Source organism: Heterocephalus glaber, unplaced genomic scaffold (genome assembly GCF_053883595.1).
Source record: "Heterocephalus glaber isolate CG9 unplaced genomic scaffold, H.glaber_assembly_v1.0 deba00000347, whole genome shotgun sequence".
NCBI lineage: Eukaryota > Metazoa > Chordata > Mammalia > Rodentia > Bathyergidae > Heterocephalus > Heterocephalus glaber.
The window spans coordinates 10,413,364-10,440,691 of record NW_028258143.1 but is presented as its reverse complement, the minus strand read 5'-3'; the positions used below and the strand labels follow the sequence as shown (position 1 = coordinate 10,440,691).

At 38.9% G+C, this 27,328-nt stretch overlaps 1 protein-coding gene and 1 pseudogene across 8 annotated transcripts in view; one reads left to right on the top strand and one right to left on the bottom strand.

Annotated features, from left to right (window-relative positions):
* The window catches only part of Thsd7b (thrombospondin type 1 domain containing 7B), a 1,329,200-nt gene that overhangs the window by 327,632 nt on the left and 974,240 nt on the right, over window positions 1-27,328 (top strand). For 2 of the 8 annotated variants that reach the window (XM_087197687.1, XM_087197671.1), the window contains exons 1-3: window positions 22,689-23,380; window positions 23,484-23,574; window positions 24,084-24,224. The exons of 2 other annotated variants lie outside the window; for them this stretch is intronic. The gene's annotated coding sequence lies outside the window, so the exon portion shown is untranslated. Of the gene's footprint in view, window positions 1-22,686; window positions 23,381-23,483; window positions 23,575-23,669; window positions 23,857-23,959; window positions 24,225-24,306; window positions 24,450-27,328 lie in introns of those variants that run through there. 4 more of the 8 variants (XM_087197688.1, XM_087197680.1, XM_021237080.2 and 1 more) reach the window with 4 other exon arrangements.
* Window positions 6,123-7,196, bottom strand: LOC101706526 (PRELI domain containing protein 3B pseudogene; annotated as a pseudogene).

The window sequence follows — 27,328 nt, the reverse complement described above, 5'->3', positions numbered from 1 at the left end:
GTCAAAATGAAAAGAGGCAAACATTGTTCACATGCATTATATAATCACTGGGACTGAATTTTCCACTGTATTGACTAAATGAACTAATTACCAGCTAGGTTTAGCATTCTCTCTATATAGGGTGACCTTCCAAACATAGTCCACACATGAAGAGTGGAAGGCCAGAGTCCAAAGAAATTTGTTTTGTATGAGGGCATGACCCTATTTTGATGAAAAGCCAACTTTTCTCTTTTAATATTGTTAATTGTATTTAAACACGTGTTCTTTTATTTCAGAATCATTGCTGCTTGTTATGTATCTATAAACACCTGAGAAATGACATTTCTAAGAATAAAAAAAAAACTCATTTGGAAGATAAAGATTGGCAAAAAAAGTCCTTCATGTATAATTTTGGAGTCCAGCCTGAATAAAGTTGGCCTAGTTTCAAGGACTATGTCTGTATCACATGCATCACACATCACGAGGGGATGGCAAATGAAATATTTAAGTACTGTGTTTAGAGACTTGCACATATTTTGCTATTTTTAAATCTCTTTCAGACAAAACATCTGAACAAATGAATGCAGTTGCTCTCTTAAATTGAGCAAATCTAAAAGCTGAACCACATATTTTCAAAGTGAACTCATAGATTAAAAGAAGTACAGTATTATGTTTTCCTCTGGCACTACTTGTAGAATTTTCATCTCCCTTCAGACCCATGTATACGTGTCAGGAATTGGTTATCAGTTCATTGTTATCAACTCTCTTGGAAGTATTCATTAATTTTATAACACAACATCTCTTTACAATGAATAGCTCTGCAAGCTGGGAGCTTCATTATTTTATTCATCTCAAGCCTGCTTGGGATCCTGCAGTATTCTTTGGGAATAGAGTTTTGCAGGATGAGACTATTCCCATTTTCAATAACCCATGCATCTGCTCATGCAGCATCATCAGTCAAGCAAATAATAAACCACTCTCAAGGAAACCTGTAGAAGGTCCTCCCCATCCCAAGGTATAGTATTATCCTCCCAAAGATTCACCTTATCAGGCCCAACCAAACAGTATAAGTAAATTATCATGGCTATTAACCAGTCAAATCATAAAAGGAGAATGGAAAAAGATGTTTGGACTGTTGAATTAGGAAGACCTGGGCTTAAATCCTAAATCATAGAAATATAACTCAGTATCTCAAACTTTAGTTTTTATGTCAGTAAAAGAAGACCAATAGATGCTTCCTTGGAGAGCTGACATAATAATTACATGCAGTAATATGTGTAAAGGGTGAATGTACACCATCAATTACTGGCTGCTATGTCAGTAGATAATTTTATCATTTGGTTATCAGAATACTACTTGTTTTAGGTAATGAAAATCCAATTTGGATAGGTTAATATGATTTACATGCCACCTAAAAAGAAGTCTGAAGGTAAATCTGGCACAAAGTTGGCAATTTCAGTGGCACAGTCATGGACACAGAGATACAGGTCCTTCCAGCTTTCCATTCAGTCATTCTGAATATGCTCTTTGGGATAACTCCCTATCATTTATTAAGTCTTAATAACTGAAAGTAGAAATATACATGGTGACAGTATATCTTTATCCCAGAATTAAACAAAGCTACAAGAACTCAGCCAGGATTTGGATATATTTTTTCAAATAGAAGTGGGCCTTTGACTAAAAATACAGTAATGCCTTTAGGGCACTTTTTATATCTTTTACTCTTCAAAATAATCAAAACAAAACTATACAATCATCTTAATTGTTTTACTCTTTCTTAATACTATTTTATTTGTGAATAAATTATGAAAGGAGTAAATGTGGTATGTATACACAATGGATTATTATCCAGCCATGAAGAACAAAATCATATCATTTGCAGAAAAATGGCTATTAACTGGATGGAACTGGAGATTGCCATGTTTAGTGAGATAACCCAGACTTAGAAAGAGAAGTATCACGTTTTTTCTCATACAAGGTATGATTAAGAAATATGCTGAATGTTTAAATTTTTAAAATTTTGTTACATTGAAAGAAACATTGCCATTAATCCCTCTTGCTTCAAACACTTGTCTCACTGTTCTTTTAAAAAATGTATTAGTACACATTTACAGTACATAATATTTACATTCATTTTAGAGAATAGGTACATGTACTTAATATCTTGATTCTATTTATTCCTCTTCTCTCCTCCTCCCTCTGTCTATATATTTGCCTTCCCCATTTTTTTCTTTTTTTTAAATTCATATTTATGATACATTATGATTATATTCAATGTGGGTAGTTGGTACGTGTTCCTGACACATCTTAAAATTCTTTTTAAGTCCCCTTCCCCTCCTTTCTACTGTCCATCTCTTGGTCCCTTAATTTTTAAATTTTATTTATTTTATTTTTTTTTGGTACCAGGGATTGAACTCAGGTCCTTGTGCTTGCGAGGTAGGCGGTGAACCACTGAGCTAAATCCCTGGCCCATGGTCCCTTTGTTTTATCTTTCTGTTTCCTTTCATCTATCTTTTATTTTTGCTTTTATTTATACTTTGTGTTTTTCATAGAAGAGAAACCATGTGATATTTAAACTGTGTGTCTGATTTATTTCACTTAACATTATCATTTCAAGGTGCATCTGTTTTCCTACAAATGACTCAAATTTATTCTTCTTTATGACAGAGTAGTATTCTGTGTATAAACATCACATTTTTTATTCGTTCACCTGTTGATGGACATATAGGCCACTTTCATGATTCAGCTATTATGAATAGTGCTGATATAAACATGTGTATGCATGAGTCACTGTAATATGATATCTTTAAGTCTTTTGGAAAAGTATTTATAGGGGAAAATAGCTGAGTTGAATGGAATTCCTATTTTTAGCTTTTTTTGAGGACTCTTCATACTGATTTCCATAGTGGTTGTACTAGTGTGCCTTCCCACAATATAAGAGTTCCTTTTTCCCACAGCCTTACCATTATTTGCTATTATTTGATTTCTTTTCTTTTCTTTTTTTTTTTTTTTTTTTGGTACCAGGTATTGAACTTAGGACTTTGCGCTTGAAGAGACAGGCAGCGGAACCACTGAGCTAAATCCCAGGCCCTTGATTTCTTGATGATTGTTATTCTTTCTGGTATAAAATGGAGTTTTGATTTTGTTTTAATTTACATTTCTCTAATGGCCAAAATATTGAACAGTTTTTCATGTATTTATTGACATTTCTATTTCTTCTGAGAAGCATCTATTCACTTCAATTTCCAGTTTTTGATTGGGTCTTTTATTTGGGGGTATAATTATTTTGAGTTCTTTATATATCCTGGATATTAGTCCTTGTGAGGTATAGCCAGCAGAAATGTTTCCCCATTCTATTGGTTATCTCTTCACTCTGTTGGTTGTTTCCTTTGCTGTGCAGAAGCTTCTTAATTTCATAATCCCATTTGTTGATTCTTGGTGTTCTTGTGCAGTTGGGGTTCTGTCCTTGTCTACACGTATGACTTTGTGTTTTTTCCTACTTTATCTTCCAGGTTACATATTTCTGTATTAAATCAAAATAGTTCAAAGATCTAAATATTTAGTTTACCTCATGGTAAGTAAGAGATATGGGTCTAGCTGCACTCTTCTGTTTTTTGGTACCAGGGATCAAACTCTGGTCCTTGAGCTTGCGAGGCAGGCAGCAGAACCACTGAGGTAAATCCCCAGCCCCTACCTGCAGTCTTCTGCACATGGATACCCAGTTTTCCCAAAGAGGCTATCTTTCCTCCAATGTATATTTTTCGCCCCTTTGTTGAAGATCAGGTGGCTGAATGTATCTGATGTATTCTGCATCCTTTGTTCTGACTTGATCCATATGGCTGTTTTTGTGCCAGTACTGTGCTTTTTTTGTTTTTCAATCACTGTAGCTTTGTAATACTGTATACCTTGAAATCTGGGATTGTGGTGCTTCCTGCTTTTCTCCTGTTGCCCAGATTGTTTTGCTATTCTGGGTGTCTTCCAGTTCCATATGGATTTTAGGATATTTTTTTCTAGTTCTATGAGGAATGGTGTTAGCATTTTGATTGTCATTGCATTAAATCTATATATTAACCTTTAAATTATGTCCATTTTGACAACATTGATTTTACTTGGCCATGAACAGGGGATGTCTTTCCATTTTCTGATATCCTCTTCCATCTCCTTTTTCAGAGTACTTTAGTTTCCATTGTACAGGTCTTTCATTTCCTTGATTAGGTTAATTCCTAAATATTAAATTTTTCTTGATTCTTTGAGAATAGTATTGTTTTTCCTAATTTCTTTCTTGGTGAGATCATTATTGGTGTACAGGAACACTACTGATTTTTCTGTGTTAATTTGTATCCTGCTACATTACTGTATTTGGTTATTAGTTCTAGAAATCTTTTGGTGGAAATTTTTGAATCTTCTATGTAAAGGGTCTCCAAAAAATATAATTTGACTTCTTCTTTTCATATATATATATATATATATCCCTTTTATTTCTTTGTCTTGATTGATTGCTCTCACTAAAGTTTTGAGTACTACATTGAACAAGAATGGTGATAGTGGACATCCTTGTCTTAGCCCTTATTTTAGAGGTAAAGTTTTGAGCTCTTCTCCATTTAATATGCTGTTGGACATTTTATCATAAATGGCTTTTATCAGAGTAAGATAAAGTCCTTCTTTATCTATTTTCTTCAGGGTTTTTAATCATGACTGTATGTTGGATTTTGTCAAATCTTTTTTGTATCTATTTGTATGATCCTGTGATTTTTGTCCTTGCTTCTGTTTATGTGGTGTATTACATTTATTGATTTGCATATTTTAAACCATCCTTGTATCCCTTCAATGAAACATACTTGGTCGTGATATATGATCTTTTACATGAGTTGTTACATTCTGTTGGCCAGCATCTTGTTGAGGATTTTTGCATATATGTTCATTAAAGAGATAGGCCTGCAGTTTTCTTTTTCAGTTGGGTCCTTGATGGTTTTGGAATTAGAGTGACGCCAGCTCCTAAGAATGAATTTAGAAGTACTCCTCCCCTTTTGATTTCATTATAGCGTTTCAGTAGTATTGACCTTATAGCCTCCATGAAGGTCTAATAGAATTCAGTGGAGAATCCATCAGGTCCTGGGCTTTCCTTAGTTGAAAGGTTTTTATTACTGCCTAAATTTCATTGCCTGTTTTTGGACTGTTCACAGTTTTATGTGTTCTTAGCAACTGTCTGTTTCTTCAAGATTCTCCCAAGTGTTTGAGTACAATTTTTCATAGAGTTACTAATGATCTTTTAGATTTTGGTGGTATCCATTGTGATTTTGCCTGTTTCATTTCTACATCCATTGAATAAAAGTCCAAAGCCAACACTGATACTGGAAATAAAAAAGATCAGAGCAGAAACTAATGAGATTGATACAATAAAACAATACAAAGAATCAATAAATTGAAGAGCTGCTTCTTTGAAACAGTAAACAAAATAGACCCATAGCCAAATAAGGAAAAGAAGGAAAGAAAAGGCTCACACCAATGTTTTATTTTCTTGACACTTTCTGAAGCAGTTCTGGAAGCCTCTTTCATGACTGTCTTTTGTTGCACTGTTGTGGCTGACTCAATGTCCTGAATTGAGTCAAAATGTTATTTGTTTTTGAATCATTTTGACTTTGTGGAAGAGCCAGAAGTCTCATGATGTGAGATTTGATGAATAAGGTGAATGAGGCCACACCATAATGGTTTTAAAAGCCTGTCTTTCCATTAAATGCCTTTCAGCAGCACCATTTACTATATATTTTTGATTTTACCTCTTAAAGACACTCACAAAAGAGGGCTTCCAGAACTGCTTCAGAGAGATGTGTTCAAAGAGAGGGGGAGTAATGTGAGGGTGATTAATAGCAATCTGTCTTTTACTGCAATGACATTTTTTTCCTTAGACATTCACTGTGGTATGTTTTGGTCAGCCTTCATATGTGGAGTCTAGGGAGAAAAGATGATATGAAAGTAGAAGGGAGACTATCAGAGAAGAGGAAGGGTATTAGAGGAAAGAATAATAAAAGAAAATGAGGTGTATATACTGAAAGAATATTATGTACATGTATGAAAATGTCACAAAGATGTATTCTGTGTAATTAATATACGCTAATGAAAATTTTTTTAAAAAAATCAAGTCATCATATTGTATACTTAAAATGTACCAATAAACTTAGTGAATAAAAGAAAAAATCAAGAATGCATTTCTCTACAAATGCAGCCACCACCATTGGTGTCCTTAGGCTTCCTATTGCTTAAGTGGCCAATTCTTCAGTCTCAGCATTTAATTTATATATTACCCAGTCCATTGCTTCTTGGTCTTTATTAGCATTTGAAGATATCATACTTGGCATCAGTCCTTCAAGGTGACTGCTGAGGCTGACTCCTTTCACTGTGATTATGGCTTCCTGAGTCAAACTAGTTTTTTCTGGATCTTGAGGATGTAGTTTGTATATAAGTCTCTCATCTACTGAAACCATATTTATAAGTGAAATATTAGAAGATTTAAATTCCATTATTTTCTCTATAGGATCAACTACCGAATGTTCTTGCACATATGTTTTAGTTCTTGCTGTATCAATAATATACTTCATAATGAAAGGCATCCCACTCTGTTCTGAGAAATCTTTGGCTCTGTAGTTTTCCAGAGGGATTTATATGTCTGTTCAGCACATCAACTCCAACCACACTTGGGTTCACAGGGCTTGGGTATTCCTGCATCGCAGCTGTTGTAACAGTTTCCCATGGCTGGTCAAATAAATACATGCTCCAAAGTCCAGATCGTCATGGTGGCAGCAGCCAATGCAATGAACATACCTAAGAAAGTAGCTAATGTGTTCTTAACATCAACTTTATCTTACAAAGTACATACATATGTGGGTAAAAAGGCAATTAGAACAAGTGACATTGGCCAATCACTAGGATCACTGAGGCAGCTCATGGATACTCCTGAGTTATAATGATGTGATTTTTCTATCAAGGGTGTAATTGAAGATTCCACAGAGTTCAAGAACAATAAAACTGTTAAAGATTAAAAGAGAGAAAAGACAATTATGGAATGCCATTGATAACACAGCTAATTTGCAGATTGTTGCTTGAGAAGCATTCTTACTCTTTTTTTGCCAAGGTCAGGAGGCTGGTGTTAAGAAATATGGGGAGACTATTTTATTTTTACATAGATTAAAATGGCCAGAATAGAGAGTGAAGAAAATAGTAGCTCCAAATTCTGGATTCTTTTGTATTTGGTGGGCTTGTGCTCTGGGACATTATATTTTACTACTGTACAGTGTTGTTGATCAAATGAAAAAATAATAGAATTGGGTAATAAAAATAAATGAGGCCTGAAGATTAAGATGCTAGCTTTGGCATTACTATGAATTATTATCTGGTTCTAAGATTCTTCACCTGTAAATTGAAGAGTTGAACTTGATAGTGTTTCCCAAATCTGGCATACATTAAAATATAATGTCTGTGAAAGACATGGATTCCTTGGACCTAAGTGATATCTGCTGAATTTGAATTCCTAGGGATGGGGCAGGCTTTAGGGTAGGGCCTAGAGAACATGAACTTTTAAGAGGCTTCTTCTCTGATTTTCATTGTAATCTTCTCTCCCCCAGGTGGGAGGAACTCATATCTTTTAAACTCCAATTCAGCCCCTAAATCCTGTCGTTTTAGTGCATCAGGTTAGGGATTTAGGGATAGAGAATGATTGAAAGGGAAATTATTTGGATAACCATAACAATACTATTTTATTATTGGTTCCATCATGAATTGGTTTTCACAGTGACTGGTCTTCAGGATTTGCCTCAGTCTTGCTGCAGCTCACCTTTACCTTTGGGAATGGTCTGTGCAAGGCTGATTTGGAGGTAGAGAAAAGAAGGAAAGAATTTTATTTGCACTCATAGATCCTAGTCTGCATTTATTCAAGTACAATTAAAAACAGTAGGGCTTCCCAGTTAACATTTGGTAAAGCTCACAAAAGTTTGTTATTTGCTTATTGCTTTGAAAAGCCTGTGGGGAAGGAAGCATGCTTTGATGAAATCTCCAAATGTGAAATTGTGTAATGGAGTATGTATCACAGTGTTGGTTCTAAAATACTTTGTGGTAACCTCTGTGGGGCACTTGGGAGTGGAGCTCTTTTTGCATCTCTTTTTTATTGTGTGTGTTTCTTAAAAGAGTGGGAGTCTTTTCTTAAAAGATATTGTTGGAGTCTTTAATTTTGCTGGTGTTCTTGCCTTATTGGCTGTTAAAAAGGTGTTCTAGAAGTCTTATTTCAGGGAAATGCTTATAAATCTTATTGGGCAGGTGGGCCTTCCCTGTAATTGTGCTTTTTTCAACAGGCCATTTCCCGGTCTATACAGCTGGCATCCAGATGCAAGGAATTTTTCTGTTCTAGTTGGTTTGTATGCTTGTGACAGTTATTCTACCTTCCACCCCTAGATCTGGCCCCATAACCCAGTTGTGTCAGCTCTATCCCTTCTACTCTATTCCTATATTTTCTTGGCCCTTGGCCTTCTTCTGTTTTTCCCATGCTTGGCCTTGAGGACAGAGCTGATGTTTGAATGTTTTTATTTCTCTTTCTTAGATCTGAGGAAACTACTAAAGAAAATTCCAGTCCCTCGTATTCATCACTGCTAGGTCTATCCATCTCTCTTCCCTATCTGCAAACCCCAGAACCTTTCCTAACATCCCTTCTCTGTGTGTGGAGACTAGAATTGTTTACGGGATTTGTCTTTTCAATACCCATGACAGGGTGGTAGCATTAATAGTATATAGTAATTCACTGCCTCTTGAAGTTCAAAACAGAGATCAATCACCTGGGGACCTTATTAAAAATGCAGATTTGAATCCACCAGGTCTGGGGTGAACTTTTCTAACAAGCCCCTCACTAATGCAGTGCTGCTGGTCTGTAAACCACATTTTTGTAACAAGGGTAACTGATCCTGGAGTCAGTATAATGTAGAGCAGGCATTTCTCAACCTTTGCCCTATGGACAAGGGGCTCGATAATTTGTTGGCGGGGGGGGGGGGTCTGTGGATTATAGGATGTTTAGAAGTATCCCTCATTTCTACCCACCATATGCTAGTAGCAAGCATTTTCCTCTCTTACTTATGAGATGGAAACTATCTTCCCATATTGCCAAATATACTCAGGGGTGAGAGGGAGTGTAAAACCACTCCTGGTTGAGAAACACTGAAATATTGATATAGAGTTTATTACTAAGGGCTCCAGTTTAAAATGCTCCAATCCAAATTCTTGTTTACCAATTTATTGAAAGTATCTTTGAGCAGTTCACTTTTTTGTGCCTCACTTTTCCCTCCATATAATGGGGATACAATATTTACATTAAATAATCATAGAATTGCTGGGAGGAATAAATAAATATTCATAAAGTGCTTAGAACTATATGCATGTGAGTACCTGGAAATTAATAAATGTTAGCAAATATTATTAACATTTTACTGTATACTAACCTTTTGATTAAAGGATACTAATTTCCCATCTGCAAACATACTGTGGAAAGAAAATAAATCATATATATTCTTGAATCAATATAATATAGTTTACCCATCCAGATTAAAAATAGAAAATAGACCATTAAAATACATCTTGCCATTCTGAATGTACTTGATTTAGTTAATTATGAAATCAATACTTAATTAATTTCACTTAAACCTCACATAACACTAGGACAGTGGTGTCAAATCTATGTCATGCATGCCATAGCCAGCTGTTTGTTATCACTGGAAGCTCTAAAGGGTTCACCATCACTACCTTAGGGAGTAGGAAGACATAGCATATTTATGTATTTGACTAACAGAACAATAACTAATCTAATCCAATCTCCATACAATCCTCAGAATTCTGAGACTTGGATGAGATTCTATAGCATTGTGAGATGAGTTTATTTATTTATTTATTTTTGCTGGGGAAGAAGGTATTAGAAATATACCATACATTTCTGTTGTATTGGGATTTAAGTTAAATGAGGCCCTAAGGAGAATTGGACTAAATGATGAGAATGAAACAAACTGGGCAGACGTGGCATTTCAGAATTTGAATGTCTAGGCTGTAGGTTAATCTGAAACATGAAGATCCCATGTAGGAACTAGGCCAGTGTTGACAGAACCAGACTCCATGTTAGCTGGATTTTAGTCTCATCCATACCTCTAACACATCTATGACCTCTGACAAAACATCTTGGAACCACCATGTGCCGGCTTTGGTATACTAGATTAACCAACAATTCCAGTGACCTGGACCCTCCCCTGCACAGATACTCCCTTCTTCAACAGGAATGAATAATCCCTGCTAAGTGCTGACTTGCCACCTGGCCCTTCTTTCAGAGGATGCTGCCTACACTCATTCTGGGTGCAATAAATATAATAATATTTTCAAAATATGTAGGAGTTTGCCTTGATTTAGTTAATTGTGATTCTGTATTCAACACCTAATTAATGCCACCTTTCTGCTTGATGAGATTTTAGTAAAAATCTTTCCTGTCACTGTCAAAGCTATTGCCAGTGTGGCAATAGTTTATTTTAGAGAAAACTCTTAATCCTGATATTTGAATTATTTTATTATTATTTTTTCTTTGGTACCAGGGCTTGAACTATGGACCTTGCACTTGCGAGGCTGGTGGCGGAACCACTGAGCCAAATACCCGGCTCCTATTTGAATTATTTTTTGATCATATGTTACCACTGACTTTGCACAGAATAAATTTTCTGTAGAGTTTATAGGTGTCTGTGAAGCAGGTGGTAGGTGTATGTTAGAAAAAAACACAAATTATTACTGTGTTTTCTCCAAACATTTCTAGTTGATGATGGAGTAGCTGGGCAATTTCAGTGAAAAAGTCTAGGAATTCGTTTTCTGTAAATCAAAAACAAATAGATGAGTAGATAAAGTTTTAAATCATTGATTGAGTTTTCATTGATGACCCTGCATTGGATGTCTAAGCAAATTTAAGTGAGATTTTAGCAGTCTTATTTGTTTACCATAATTGGTATTTATTGAATGCTTACTGTGAGCCAGGCACTGTGTTAGACATATTTGTACATTATCTTGACATGGTACTCATTCCAAAACAAGATGTTTGTCATTGCCTGGTCTCCTTTTATAGTTGAACAAATGGAGATCTGGACAGAGTTGTTATGCTGTGCAGGCTCAGAAGTGATGGAGATAGCTCTGAAAGTGAAATACTTAGATCTCAGAGCTCTTGGCCCATCAAGGCTTATGCAGTAATTTTAAATTACTTTAAAATGTCCTCAGTATTCACACTTTAGATGATACTAACTTCATTCTGAATGTTTTAAATGGAAATTCCCTAGTTCTTTTGGCTAAAGACTCATTCAGTTCACCTAAGAAATAAACAAATATATTCTGCTTGGATATCATTGGCCCATGGCCCAATCTCATCTGTTGACATTTTGAAGGCATCTCTAACAATAATTTGAGTTATCATTCTTTAATAGAATACTGTCTGTTATTTGTTTTCATTGTCATAGCAAAAGGAAAACAATTTGCTACTCTACCAACTACCCATTTTACTTATGAAAATGACTGTAAATCCAGAGCCGGTGATAAGTGTCAGATTGAAAACATTGCCCTAGGAAGCCACAGAAAGGAAGTGTAAATCTTCCCCTTACTTCCTGCCAATAATTGCCAACCAAACCCAGGAGGGTGCACTTTTAGTAAGAAAAGACTAATTCATGGTCTGAGGCAGTCACTCTAAAATTTCCTTGAAAGCCCCAATTAGGAAGTGAAAGTACACACTAAAGTAAAGAGGAATTGACTCCTTCAAAGTTGTAAGATTAAAAGAGAAAACACCTTTGAAAAAAGACTTTGTATGCATTAATCACTATTAAACTACTAAGAAGGATGGGATTATTTTTATCCTCAAGCCTGTGGTAAGTCATGATTAGCTTCTTGCAGGCTCAGAGGAGTTAACCAGGATGGACAGCTACTCTCAAATAGATGTGATTTTGTTACTGTAAGAAGTAGGGATGTTTGGATTGAGAAAGAGAATAATTGGGATCCTATAATAATTATAGTATCATATACTGTAATATGTAAAGAGCTGTAGTGGCAATAACAATGATATTAATTATAGTATCTACCCTTTTTTGGCATCTCTACATGTTAGGAACATTGTACAATATCTCCTGTGATCCTTACAATTATCTGAAACATTATGTGCTATCATCATCCCCATTTGACAGATAAGGAAATCAAATCCCAGAGATTGAAAATCTTGTGCTAAGTAACTCATTGTGGAGTCAGGTCTTAGGCTCTGTTATGGCTTGTATCTAGATGACCTCATGTGATCATAGGTGGAGCTTTTTAGAAGTGGCTGGATCTAGAGTGTATGATGCTGGGTTTAAAGATGTGGTGCTGGGACTGATTCCTGGTGTGATGCTATGATAGATGGTGCCCCACCCTGGGTGTGAGTGCTACCTGACCTGATAGTAGGTAGCCTGGATAGAGTATGAGGGACAGAAAGAGGGCTGCTGTGGTCACTGCTTATCATTTGCTGCTTGTGTTGCCTCTTGGCTTTTGCCTTCAATGTCATGAACTGTTTTTTCTCCTATGTGATGCCCCTCTGCCATGCCACCCTGCCTTGGAACCAGCCAATTATGGACTGTGAGGCAAAATACACCTTTCCTTTTTTAACATTAGCTGTTGGTTATATTGTCTTAGCAATGAAAAAAGTAACTAAGACAGGCTCCATCTACTTGCAGGACCCTTAGAACTCTTTCAACCACAAAGCATAGTCCTCTTTGTGAGTGAAAACTTATATTGATTCTTATTCTATTCAGAGAAGATCAATCACTAATGGATAAAAGCTACAGGATGGTGTACTCTATTGAGGCTCAGTATATCTAATTTTAAAGTAAGTAAATTTAAAGTCATCTATTTCCCATCTTAAGAAATTTTGAATTTATTCTTTAGGCAGTAGTAAACCACAGAAGAGCTTTTAAGCAAGAGTTGATTGGATTTGGAGAATGTAGGGAAAATAAGATTATTATCTTGTTGAAAGATTATCACTGTAGTCTAGGCAGGAGATGATGGGTCTAGACTTTGGGCAAATGATGAGAGAATAGTGTATGGGAAATATATTCCAGAGGCACTCATGGGGTGTGCAGGAGAGACTACTGATTAATTGGATATGGAGTTGAAGCATAAGGAAGACCCAGGGATGCTTCTGAGATTTTAGCTTAGGCAATTGAGTGAGTGCCTAGTATTAATCTAGATTAAAAAGGAGAAACTATCTTTGTGGAGATATAATGAATTTAGTTTTAGTCTTGCTCAGTTTGAAGTTTCTGGATCATCTCAGTGTGGAGATATATCTTGAGCAGTAAGAAATTAATCTAAAATTCAAAGCAAAAGTCAGAGCTGAAATAGTTTGGGACCCTCAAGTTGAACTATGGAATTGATAAAAGCTTTGATAGAGTAGCAAAGTGAGAAGACTGAGGGCCAAGGACCATTAACAAAGTAGTCATGTCTGTTCCAGCCATTTTGCAGGTGGAGGAGAACCATACAGAGAAAATTAGATAATCAAGCCTCAAATCACAAGAGAACATGTTGGGGTTTTTTTTTGAGATTGTCTGCTAAATACAGCAATCTGTTTGCCGCTGAACATTCCCAGTCTTATTTTATAAAAGGCTTCCATTAGGATAGAAGCAGTAGAAACTGGTTCTGGGAACTATGACTTATGCTGGTCTTCTTAAGACCTCTCCTCCTCTCCTTCTACTGCCTTCCATGACCCTTCACCTTAATCATTTGGGAATTAATCTCTGTTCTTAAAATTATGGTTTCACAATATTCTTATGTTCTGAAGAGGGTTTTTTTTTTTGTGTTGATGACATATACTTGAAGTGTGATAAAACACTGTCGAAAACATCAAGTTTTTTGTAATTTTGTAAGATCTTGAAACCATTTCTCTTCCTTTTTCATCTTTTTAAATAGTTTTCTTCAACTATAAGTGCATTGGTAAGAAGGTTGTCTCACATGTTTTCTCCTCGTCTATTTAACAATCTATTTGACCTTGTACAAGACTCCTTAGCTATATGGGGCTCAACCTATAAAATACAGGAACTGGACTATATTTTTGCTGAGGTCTCTTTTAGCTCAAAAGTTTTGTGATTCCATAATTCAAGCTTTGCACATAAATGCCATTTAAATGTCATTGGTTAGATCACCAAAATGCTAATAATTATATAATCAGGGATAGATAAAATACCATTGAAATAAGGGTTCCTCAAAGATTGAAAAAGTTCTCTTTATGGGATTGAAATCAAAATATTTTTTTTCATGAGGTCAAAATTTCCATTTTGGTATAAGTTCTAATTAAATTAAATCCTGAGAAACTTAGACTAGCAGACCCCTTCTTTCTTTTAGCTGACTCTAAAGGTTACAAGATAACAGAACATGTTCTTTAGGAAATGTACAGGCTCTTAAGATAGGTGAATAACCAACTTATTGGGAAAATTGTAGCTTTAACCTAAAACTCAAAGAGGGTGAACCTAGCTATAATATCTACTTCAACAAATAAAGACTCAGAGATCAGACTAGACTGGGCAGTGTGTCATCCTCAAATAGCTGTCCTCAGTATTGCCTGAAAGATTGACCAGATTGTGGTTGACATGGGAAGAAAATTTTTCAAGTAGGAAAAGCATGCTGAATGTCACTTTTGATAAGAGGACTAAAGAGAGGCCATAAGCATAAAGGCAAATCAAGGATTCAGTGATAGGAAAGGTCAGGAGCAAGTTGAGAAGCAAGGCCTGAGAATATTTCCAGAGAAAGCAGGGCTGGGCAAAGGTTGGTACATCATAAAGGCCCATCTTTATAAGGTACATCTCTATAAGGCCCCAGCTGCCTATCTGGACAGTTTTGAGAAACCAGGCAGAATTGCATGTTGTAGGATACACTTCCTCTCATGCTTTGGGGATCCTCAGTCTAAGGAGAAGAGACTTCTGAGGATGTGGAAGTCTTTATATCCTTCAGGGTCCTAGAAATTGGGCCAATGGTGCACATGTGGTATGATCCTGTGGTATTGAAATATTCTATGTATGGCAACTGCTCTTTCTATTCATTTCAGTGGACCTGGAAAGGGATCCTCAGGTCAATCCTGTTTTCCATCCTGTCACTGCTCCCTGCTCTACCTTGGGTGAGTCATCTTCTTCCAGAACAGTGGCAGCCATCACCCAAATTGAGAACTCAGTGTAACAAAAGGGCTGTTTTCACAGTTCTCTGGAAACATAATGTAAAAGTTCACTACATCAGGTAGATCATCTTAATCACTGAGGTCAAAAGAGCTTTTAAATGTGACAAGTAGCTGCCTCCTTAGTTAACTTCTTTCTCCTGATTGGCAAGGAGAATACTGCAAATTCTCAACACACAGATGATCACTTCACTATTTTATTTCTTTAGGTTTGTCTCCACTCTTTGTAAATATGGATTTTTGCCAGTCTTTTCTATTCAAAGGATATATGAAAAGGGAGACAATAAAGAATTGTCATTAAAAGTGAGCATGAGTCAAGCGTTTATAAGTGAACTGGGAGTGCACTTCTTTTGTCCAAGTTTATTGAACAGTTCTGTGTTTGGCCTCCAGGCTAGGAACATGGTTTAGAAAGAATGAATAGTCAGGGCCGGGGATTTAGCCCAGTGCTTCTGTCGTCTGCCTCGCAAGCTCAAGGACCCGAATTCGATCCCCAGTACCAAAAAAAGAAAGAAAAGAAAAAGAATGAATAGGCAAAGTTTCACTCTAATTGAGCTTATATTCCAGTGGACAAACAATACAGAAATAGCCAAATATCGCATAGTGACAATTACTAAGCAAAGAATGAAGTACTCCTCAAGAGAGTGACTGGTGACTACTTTATTTAAGTGTCCAGAAATATCTCTCTGAGGAACTGACATTATCACTGAGATCTGAATGATGAGCAGCGGCAGCCACATGCAGGTCCAGGGGTAAGTGGTCCATTCACAGCACAGAGCTTATGCAAAGGCCTTAAAGCAGCACGGACACTGGTAACGAAAGCTGCAGTTTGGTGATGACAAAGTGGAAGAGTGGGAGATGGATTCTCAGAGAAAAAGAGGGGTCAGATCACATGAAGAAATTGGAATTTATACTAAGTACACTGGGAAATCATTGGAGGGTTTAAACAGGAAAATGGTTTTATTGGTGTACCTTTTGAAAAGATCATTCTGGGTTGCTACATGGAAAATGAATTGTAGGGATAAGAGTGTAAGAAAGGAGTTTAGTTACAAAGCCACTGCTACCACCCACCATGAAAAGCCACATTAGCTTAGATCACAATGGTGGGAGTGGAAATGGAGAGGTTGAATGTATGTAGGATTTGTTTTGAGAGCTGATCTAACAGAACCAGTTATTTCCAAATGGGTAAATAAGAGAAAGAGAGAATGAAGGTCATTCCTGGAATTTGGGGTTGAACACAATCAGTGTTCAGTTCGAAGCATAGGATTGATGTCAAAGCAGGTATCAAGCAAGCACTTGGATGTACAGTTGGGAGTACTGAAGAATCAGAGAGAGAGGTGCAGCTCACTACACATCCATGTGCTTTCCAAGATTTTTGACCATTTTGCTTATAATAGAATCATATGATTAGTTATGTCTGGTGATCTATGCCCCTTTGGGTTGAAATATAGAAGACTTTTTCTATGAGCTCTCCTGCTGCCACAGAGACCAGCAATTTTGTAGATAGCAGAGCTCTTTTCAGCCTGGGTCCATGAGCATCACCATTTTCTCTGTAACCTGTATTGGTCATACAAGATGAGGGAGAAATAAACCTTATTGTGTTAAGCCACTGAGGTATGGGGATGAATTTGGTACTGCAGCACAACTTAGCCTATATTGAATTAATAACCAGATAAATAGATTAAGGTACTGTCAGTAAAAGAATACTATCTTAGTCATGGGAATAGACATAGTCATTTAAGGAGAGAGTGTAGATAAAGAAAAAATGAGTCTAGAATTTATACTCTAACATGTAAGGATTAATCTGAAGATGAAAGCAAGTGTTGCTTGGTAATTGAGAAGAAAAGAGAAAAAGAGACAGAAGACCAAGATCTTTGCTGTTGAAGTGTTGAGTATTTGAGCAGAAGGGGCGATTTTACAACATGTATAGACACTGTAACGGCAATTGTGTTTTCCTTTCATGGAAGATTCTGAGAGAGCCTGCTCTGTAATTTCCTAGAATTAAGTCATGGTTAGAGCACAACACACTGAAAATGCTACATGGAAGCATAAACTCAAACAAGCAGACCACAAAATCTGAGGAATTTTTTTCTGCCTCTGAATTTGGGCAGATGAAGATAGATTCAACCTGGCAAGCTTTTCCTGACTTGTCCCAAACACAGTTAGATTCTCCTCCTTGGAGATTCCACTGTATATAGGATGACTCCAAGACCTGTTATATTAAAATTTAAGTGCCTGTTTCTTCAGATAATAATCTCCAGGACTCTTCCCAGTGCTTATAGTGACATCTGACACAAAGCAGATTCTCAGCCTGTGATTTTTTAAAGAATGAACAGTCTTGCCCAACACCTGGCAAGATCAGCATCCACAAACATAAGGTGGTAAGATTGCTGGTTGTTAGAATTATGAGGTGATGTGTTTCTGTTAACATCACATGACCAAAAGAAGCCTGACCCTTTTCTTCAGATTCTTCATACATCTTAGTCCATCAACAAGTACTTACTGAGTAACTTCTGTGTACCAAAAATTGTGCATTGTAGGAGAAAAAAAGGAAATTTCTCCCTTAACCTCTACCCTCAAGGAACTAATAATGTAGTTGAGGGGACTAGGCTAATGACTATGAAACCATTAGAGAACAGTATGAGATGGTATACAGTTAATTGAAAAACAGAACAGTTTAGACAATGCACATTATAGGAGTTTGGTAAAGAGAAGAATAGATAAGTGTGGAATAAAATTCAATCTAAGATAGTTTTTTCCAGGAGGTATGACTTGGAGATGCACGTCTGGGGAGAGATATCGCAAAATGATTTGCACCAGAGTTTCACTGATGGTGAAGGAGAAGGACCTCTGAGACAACAGCAGAGTATGGACTGGTTATTGATAAGCATAGGTAAAAACATAAAGTGGAATCAGATAAGGAAGGATCCCAAAAGTCAGTGAGGTGATAACTTACACCAACCATTCACTCATTCAGCCCTCATCATGTGCCAGGTACCACTATAAGGAGAGAGAGAGAAGGAGAGAGAGAGAAAGAGAGAGAGAGAGGGAGGGGGGGGAGAGAGAGAGAGAGAGAGAGAGAGAAAGAAAGAGAGAGAGAGAGACTTATATGTGTATGTGTAGGCCCTGTCTTCATGGGCTTTACTTTCTTGACAAAAAGATAGGTAATAAACATTGAAACAACTATGTAGAAAAATTTCAGATTGTGACAAATGATATAAAGAAAAATAGGATAAAGGGATATAGAAATGGAACATGATGTTTTCTTTAGGGAAAAGGTCAGGGAAGGCTTTTCTGTGATCCTGGTATTTACGAAGGGACCCAAATAAAGTGACAATGTGAAGACAGTAGTGGGTTTCTGGGAATCAGCATGATATGACAGAGCATTACAGAAAGATATAATATGGAGAAAGAGAGTCAATGAGGTAGCTAGCAGCTGGGAATATGGCATAATTGAGGATCTAAGAAGAATATACTAGAAAGCTTTAGGTACAAAGATTTTTTTATGTTTTATTTTTTTAACATCAAATGTATTGTTTTCTTCATTTAGGTAATTGGGTATTACAGTTTAAGTAATTAGGAAATCCACACCTGATATCCCACTCATGTACACTGCAGCCTGTAATTTTTTGACAACACTCTCATTGCCCAATATTTTCCATCATTCCTATCTGTAAAGGGGCCTGCTGTCTATCAGACAGGCTGATGTCCTTGGAAAACAGTGAAGTAGAAGGTACAAGTTCTCTTGCCCATCTCATCAAAGTTAGGCCTTTGAGCATTGCGTGGCTTTGTGCCCAGTAGAAGAGGATTGAGGTTGCCAAATCTTTGGATAATAACAAGCTCTAATCTACATAACACCTGGTCTTTACAACCCGAGTCATTATGAATGTTGTCCAAGTTGTCACTCCAGGGGTTTTACTATTTCCACATTCGTTGGAGGTGTTTCTTACTTATATAGAAGTTCCCTAACCATGTGCCCTTGGTTAGTGTGGACAGAGTGATTGGTTGGCCAAGCTTTACTGTGGTTTGGTGATGGTTGAGAGCAATGGGGAAAAACAGATCATTATACTCCAGATCCTTTGGTCAATAAACAGTATTATAGGCTGTAATTCTGGGCTTTGGGGTGAGGAGGAGGAGACTTGTGGGACAGGGATCAGAAGCAAAGGTCCCAGAGTTGGTGAAATGTGGAATTCATTGCTGCCAAGCTTCTCCATAATAGTAATATGTGAAAAGAAGACAGAGCCAAGGCCAGTGCCTGAAATGAAGAATTTAGAATATTTTTGTTATTGTTTTGCTTTTTAGCAACTACATTTCAGACCTGGGGAGAAATGGGGAGACAGAAATAGAAATGAAGAGATGACCAACACTCTAAATATCCATCAAATCCACCTGGTTCTCTCCCTTTCCTTTAAGACAGCACCATCTTTCGCCTGGATCAGTGGTCTCCCTGTTACACTCTTGTAATTTTCCTTGTTTCTGCATAGCACTAAGGTGATCTTTTAGAAGTCTAAATTAGATCATATGGCTCATAGAGCTAAAACCACTCACTGGCTTACAAGGATCTTCCAGCTTTGCCCTCTGCTTGCTTCTCTCAGCCTGCCTATGGGCCTCCACTCCAGACTCACAGCTCTCCAGCTACTTTGGTTCCTGTTGTGTTCTTCAGGTGTTAAAATCTCCCAGCCACAGGATTGTTGGCCATGTTATCCTTCTCCTTTCTTGGCTAATGCCTACTTATATGAGATGCAGTGTACCTTAGTGGTTAAAAACGTGCACATTCGGGCCAGACTGCCTGGCTAAATCCCAGGTTTTCTACTTATCAGCTGTGTGACTTTAAGTAAGTTGCTTAAACTCTCTATGCTTCTGTTATAAAGTGGAGCTAACAGTAGTGGCCACTTCATGTGGGTAGTTATGAATATTAAATGGTATATGTGAGGGTTTTAGCCCAGTGCCTAATATCTAGAAAAATATTAGCCAACACTCTTGCTAGCTTTTGGGTCTTAGCCTCTGAGAGTTGAGATTTTGTCTGATCCAGACCCTTTCTTTTAGCTCCTCTGTATTGCATTTCTTTGTCATAGAATTTTTTTCATTTATATTGTGTAATTATTTGCACACCTGTGTGTTTATTGTCCCTATTAATTAGACTGTAAGCTCCAGGAGGGCATTCAGTTATATCACTGAATAACTAACACAGCACCAGACACACAGTAGACAATCAACAAATACGTTACTGAATGAATGGCTGAGGCTGATGCTGCAGGACTGTTTGTGAATGCTGAGAGTCTTCTGGGAAAGCTCTGGGGGCTCAGAAGAGCTGAGCTGGGCCAGAGGCCAATTGAGTTCCACTGTACTACTTTTAAAGACATTACCTTTATGTTGTATTTTAAGATGTTGACATATCAAAATCAAATTACTGGACCAAGCTCAAAACTTACATTTATATGACAGGATTAAATGCTCTTTCTTGGCAGAAAAAAAAATGTTCAGATTTCCCATAGGATCTCATCCAACCTGGAAATGGCCTGAATGAATTGGGTGAGACAATCACGGTCCTTTTTCTCCTCCTCCACCACACCATTCTGCTCCACAAGGTGGCTGCATATTTGACTGAATTCATTGCTTCAGTGTACAGACTACTGTACACTTGAACAGCCACTTCCTCAGGAGCAAGCCCAAGATACTGGCTTATCCTTGCATTCTTCACTGCTATTTAAAATGTGGCCTCTTTATCTGCATTGGCCGTTTTAATCTCTTATTTGTTAATGTCATTGCTTGTTTATTTCATTTACATAGCACTTTCCCTTCCAATCTTGTTAGACCGTATGGAGAACATCATGTTCAGAAAGAATAATGGCAAACATACACGACAACTAAAATGAAATTTTCAATTACAGTAGTATTTGGATAGCATAGGGTTACTTTTTTCTTGTAGCTCACTATTGGTTTTCACTAGGGAACTAATCCCAATGGACTTCCTCCCACCCCCCACCCCCTCCTCTTCTATTGTTCTATTTTTTGTTTCATACTCATTAGAAGCATAGTAGTGATTGGTAAAAGGCTAAAGATTTATGTGATATGAAGAGAAACCAGAGTGTAGCATGGTAATGACTGGGACCTTTGGCATCTCTGTATGTAGGGATATGGGAATTTCTAATCTCCAGCTTATTTTCTACCCTTATGGATCTTTATGCATAATGATGTTACCTATTTTAAAGGCTATGTTCTTCCAAACCTTTTTGGTTTTCAAAATTTCTATTTTTTAAAATATCTATTCCTTCTTATAGTGTTCACTGCCAGTATCTCTCGCTGCCTAGGTTATCCTTTAAATGTTTCTAACCTAATCTGGATTTTAAGTGCAAAGCCCTTATAAAGACCAAAGCTATCTTGGCAAGAAACTTATAATGACAGTAAAATCTTTATTTAAAACATAAACTGATAGTTTGGGCTAGAAGTTGTGTCTGCATTTTCCTTCTAGCAGATTTGTATGCAATTGCACAATGTCAGATAAAATTCTGGCTGTTATGTTCTCTGACTTCACTGAACTACGTGTTGTTGGCACAATGCCTTGAACAAAAGTGACTGTTCTATAGTTGAAAGCAGTAAGATGCAATGATATTTAATATTCCTAGTTCTTTTTATTTTGGAAATAACATTTAATTCTTATGAATTACTCCTTCTTTAAAGAAGCCAAATGTATAGGACATAATTGCTATATAACTATTATCATATATCCTAGATTTGAAAAACAGGAAACTAAATACAAACAATGTGACATAGGAGGCAAGTTGTATATTAAGACTCAAAGTATTTTTGGGAGTATAATAACTGATCGCTGAGGCAGAGTACAAGGTTAATGAGAATAGGCTAGTATAATAAACTAAAATACACACTGAAATCAAATTGCCAGCCTAGAGAAAAACATATATGTCATTGCCTCTGAAGAGGGAAGAGGATGCATAACTACTGAAATCCCCATAATATGACACATTTAGAGTCCTTGATATCCTCCTTTTAGAAATATCACAAGCACAAATCCTTGTACCATATGAATATGTATGCATAGCTTGAAATCACAGCTCGGATTCTGGGAAGATTGAAACCTGGGAAGCCTGGGTATAACAGTACAGGAAAACAGAAATGCTTTCCTTTGGCTGCTGATCCTCAAGTTACTTAGATGAGACTCACTGGCTATTGATCTGTACACATTGAGATTACAATAAAGCATAATGGACCAATTTCTTTTCCCCCTGGCTCCTAGGACTGGCATTTTTACCTCTTGGGAGTAACAAATTGTAGGTTTGGATTTGGGGAAATATTCCAGGATCTGGATGGCAACTCATGTGTTTTTAAGACAGTGATGTCAGGAAGAAAGGCATAACCAAGAACATGATGGTAGTGCTCACTGGGAGAACAGTGATCACTGTTTAGAGTATTAAGAGTTTCCCACTTTCAGAACCGTCCCACAGCAAGTTGGGTTGGAGCGCCCCACCAATACAGCCACATTTCCCTTTACTATGGCACTTCAATTCCTTTGATTTGTGATTTTTCCCCCGTGACGGATCCTAGCTTGCCTATTTAGCTCTTTAATCTAACTTGTGCTATGACATCAAGCTTTAATTTTATCATTATTATTTTGCTTCTTTTAAAGCACTTGTGGTGTGCCAGGCACTGGATAAAATAGAAAAGATACATTTCCTGCTGATGCTGGGCTCGCACATTTAAAGAGATACGACAGGCAAAATATGGAGTAATTGGCAGTAGGTAGTCATCATGCTTTTTTCCCTTTCTCCCTTTTGAAGCAACTTCATCTCTCTGAACAAGCTTAAGAAGTTTCTTGGGTCAAAGGTGTCAAAAACGAGGAGGGTTTGGAACAAGTGTCAGTGTAGGCAAACGACTTTCAGAGCTCTGACTTGCTTCTCTCCTGCCCACGTGCTCTCCGTTCTGCTCTCGGGCTTCGCCAGGGCTGACTCGGACTCGGACTCGGACTCGGACTCTCCAGCTCTCCGCTGCCTCTGACATCCCCACTCTGGAGTCGGGAGTGGAAGGCGCCCTTCCTACACCTCCCGCAGCATCCCCCAGGACTGCACGTCCTCTAGACCAGAGGCCTCAGAACTAATCTCCAGGCTCCGGTGAAGTGGGCTGACAGCTGCGGGGAGCCCCTCAACAGGGATGTCCCGGCAGGTGCGGACCAGTCCCCGTAGTTTCTCCGCGCTCACACCCAGCGTTTCCCTTTTGCTGTGCCTCCCACTTACCCGGCTAGGGTCTTCTTTTGTCTTTTTCCTAGTAACACTGAAGCCTTCGTGTGCCTGGGGACTGCAGAGGAGCACTGGGCCATGCGGACCGGGCGGGATGGCTCAGTGAGTGTGTGCTTTATGGTATGTGTCCGAGTGTTGGCTCGTTTGTGAGGGTTGGGGCAGGTTACAAAATGTTCCCTTTTTTCTCCCATATTTTCCTAGAGCCCCGGGGCGCCACGCGCTGGCCCTTCTCCGCAGCACTCAGCGGATTGGGCATCCCGGGCTGAACCGGCTGGGGCGACTCCCTCATCCGGCCCGCACCTCACCCGAAGCTTCAAAGTTGCGGGAAATAGTTTTGGGGGGGCCCAGGCTAAGGCCAGTGGGCCCGCGACTGCTCGACAAGGGGCTCGGGCTGAGAGCTGGGTGAGACCTGGAGGAGGTCGGGGCGGAGGGGAGCGGGCAGGGGGAGGGGCGGCTGGGAGCAGTTGTGGGGGGAGGGAGGGGGGCGAGGCGCAAGGTGGCCCCCCGCGCCCTGCGCCCGCGGCTCCCGGGGACGCACCAGGCAGCCAATGGCTGCGCAGAGGTGTACAGCAGATGGCGTCCGACTGCGCCGTTCCTTCCTCCTCCTCCTCTTCTTCCTCCTCCTTCAGCGCTGAGGAGCCAGAGTCGCCGCCGGGTTGCCAGACGTTGGAATGGGTGGTCTCCCGACTGACACCAGCATCTTTCTTGCACTCGGGAGGCTCGGGGCTCGGCGGCTCCCAGAGGCTGCAGCTGCGGCTCAGGCGAGGCGGGTGAGTGCGGCCGCGCTGCGCCCCGAGAGGAGCTGGGCGTTCCAGGCCCCCGGCCCCGAGGGGCGCGAGGTGGCAGCAGGAGGCTGGGGCTGGGGCTGGGGCTGCGCCCCTGGCACAGACTTTGCTCTTTCCGCGCCGGGCAGCCTCCCTTGTCTTTCTCCCTTCCAGACGCGGGAACTTGGAAGCAGAGCTTCTCAGAGCCTCCAGCTCGGGGCTGCGGGAAGGGTAGGCTACCCCGGGCGCAGCGTGCGGGGACCCTCCAGCCGGATGGGCGGGTGGGGACATCCGACTTGGGCAACGACCTCAGGCAACGGGACCGTGCACGGGATTTCCACATCCAGTTTGCTGTAAGGAGTACGGAGAAAAGGAACCGGGGTTCCCGTCCGGCGCGGGGTACCTCAAATCGGAGGGCGGGGAGTTCTGTGGGCTTTGGGAACAGGTTGGCTGAGGGTTCCCTTTCGTCGCCCTGACTGCGAAATCTGCGTGTGGGTGTTCAGGGCCTCCGGAGGACTGCTGAGCAAGCCGAGAAGTTTTGTGGCTTCCTCAGATTTATCAGTGGATTGTTGGGAGGGCGCAGCAACAGTTTACATTTCCACAGTCCCTGCGGGGCACGAGGGCTGTGCTGGGGAGAGTGGGCCCCAGGGTCAGTTGTGCTGTCACGCTGTTTATCTAGAGAAAACGGAACTGGGAGCTAGTGAGCGGTGAGGAGGAGGACGAGGGTATTTTCTAAAACATTACCTATTCTCACCTGTCACCTTTCCTGTTACAGATTGTATTCCACAGCACTGAAGTTATTTGAATACTAATGTGAAACCTATGCTCTTTGGTGCCCGCATATTTTGTGTCTTGAAGTTGCAAAGCTTGGAGTGTGGGGTGTGTGTTGGAGAATTACGTGCTTTCTGGTTCTCTTCTGAAATACAAGGAAAAAAAATAACTTTGCATTAGGGGGAAGGGGCCTTGAAATCTAAACATTCCTTAAGAGCTCTTTTGATTCAATTTTGTACAGTCAAGGTGGAGTTCGGTAAAGATTATGAGATTTTGGCACAGACTGTGGAAGATGCCAGGGTTCACTGGCACTGTGTTGCAGAGTGGTCCACTGGCTGACTGCACCCCCCCCCCCCCCTTCAGGTGCCTTGGTGCTCTTGTAAGTGACAATCTGAGGGAAGGAGTCTGCCTAGCCTTGTTTTTCTGTGAGGGCTCTTATTATGGAAGTGGAAACACCTGAAGTCTGGAGTTAGGCCAGATAGGCTGGTGCGTGCGTGTGTGTGTGTGTGTGTGTGTGTGTGTGTATGTGTGTGTGTGTGTGTGTGTGTGTGATGTCTAGAGTTTCCTCTTGACAGGCAATTTTCAGAGGTTGAGGGCTTCATCCCCCTGATGGTGTCAGGGCATTCTGTTTGTTGGGTAACTGGGAGGAGGTGAGTGAATGCTCATATCTTTGTGGATTAAAAAGCAATATAATGTCCCGGGCTTGAGGCTTCACTTTGAAGCATTGCTGTTTTTAAACCTAAATGCCATTAATAACAGGACCCTTTCTTTAAAACTTAATGTGCTCAGTTCTGTGTTATCAATAGGTAGATGAACTAACTGAGTAAATTCCCTGGAGTTGGCTTCCACTTTCCCTGGCTATTTTGTGTGTTTTCTCACCAATTTGCTGGGAATTGAGGATTGGAAACTTTAGAAAATATACTTAGCATTGAATTGAGGACCTTCACACTGAGATGCATCCCCAGCCCTTTTTAAAGATTTTTTTGTTTTGTTTTGAGACAAGGTTTCACTAAATTGCCCAGGCTGGGCTCAAATATACAGTTCTCCTGCTTCAGCCTCCCAGAGTACTGGAATTACAGCTGCTATGCACCATCATGCCAGGTTACAAACTCTTTTTGGAAACTTAAGTAAAAAAGAATTATGAAATAATTATCCACACCGTGTAACAGCATAATCACTTACTTCTAAAGACTTTACGGGTGTAAATGTTGATTTAAAAATATAGGATAATATTTTACATAGGGACAGACAAACTCAGGAGCCCTGCACACCTACAGATCATTCAGGGTTCTGCGGATTGGAGATTAATCTGCATTAAGAATTTGGGGATATATGCTCCAGGAAAGGCTGACTACTGTTGACTAAGTCTCTCTTGAGGGTTCATAACACAATAGGCTTACTTTATATCTGCCTTAATTTTTAAATCAATGCTTGGAAATTATCTTTATGATGTTTCTTAACCTTCTTCTATTGCTTTTCATCAAAGCTATTGCTTGTTAAAGAGTCAAAAGGTTAAGAAACAGAAACACTGTTAAAAAATAATTACAGATCATAAAAAGTATATAGACACAGGCTTAACTGTTTGAGAACTGATATGAATAAGCTTGTAACTAGATACACCATTCTGTTGTCTAGTCAGTGTGAATTTTAAGAGGAAGTAAAGAAGAAATTAAAGAAAAATGATATTGCTGAAATGTTCTTCATCCGAAAAACTATTAAGGATTTTGACTACTTGTGGCAGATCTTATTTTGAAATTCTTTCATTAATATCTCTAAAAAGTTTGTCTCTAAATCATAAACTAAAGAAGTAGAATGAAAGATAGGAGAATGAAAGAAATAGAATGAAAAGATAGGAGTTAAGGTAATGGAAGAGGAATGTCCAAACAAGACAAATTCTAAAGCATGATACTTGTTTTAATTAAACTTCACAAATTGAGGCTTGAGTCATATGATTTTCATGGAAAAACAATCTTGCCAAAACTGCAATTTTTCTATACTGCACACCTTTGTAAGGATTAGGCATTAAAGTAAAACATTGATTCAATAGAATGAAGAAGAATACTTGCCTGATCCTATTGAGTTTACAGTGAAAATGACAAATGATACCATGTGCAGTGTTAAATACACGATTAAGATAAACATATTGAAGAATTCTAAGTAAGTGACAAGTATACTAGTTGGTGGGGAAGAAGAACACCATCATTAACACCAAAGCTTCTGAGTTACTCTACAGATGAGATGTAGAGGATACATCCTTGAATAACAGTAGGGTATTGTGTTATTAGAAACTACACATTCTCCTTAGATATCTTTTTGGATTTTTGAGTATAGATTGTACA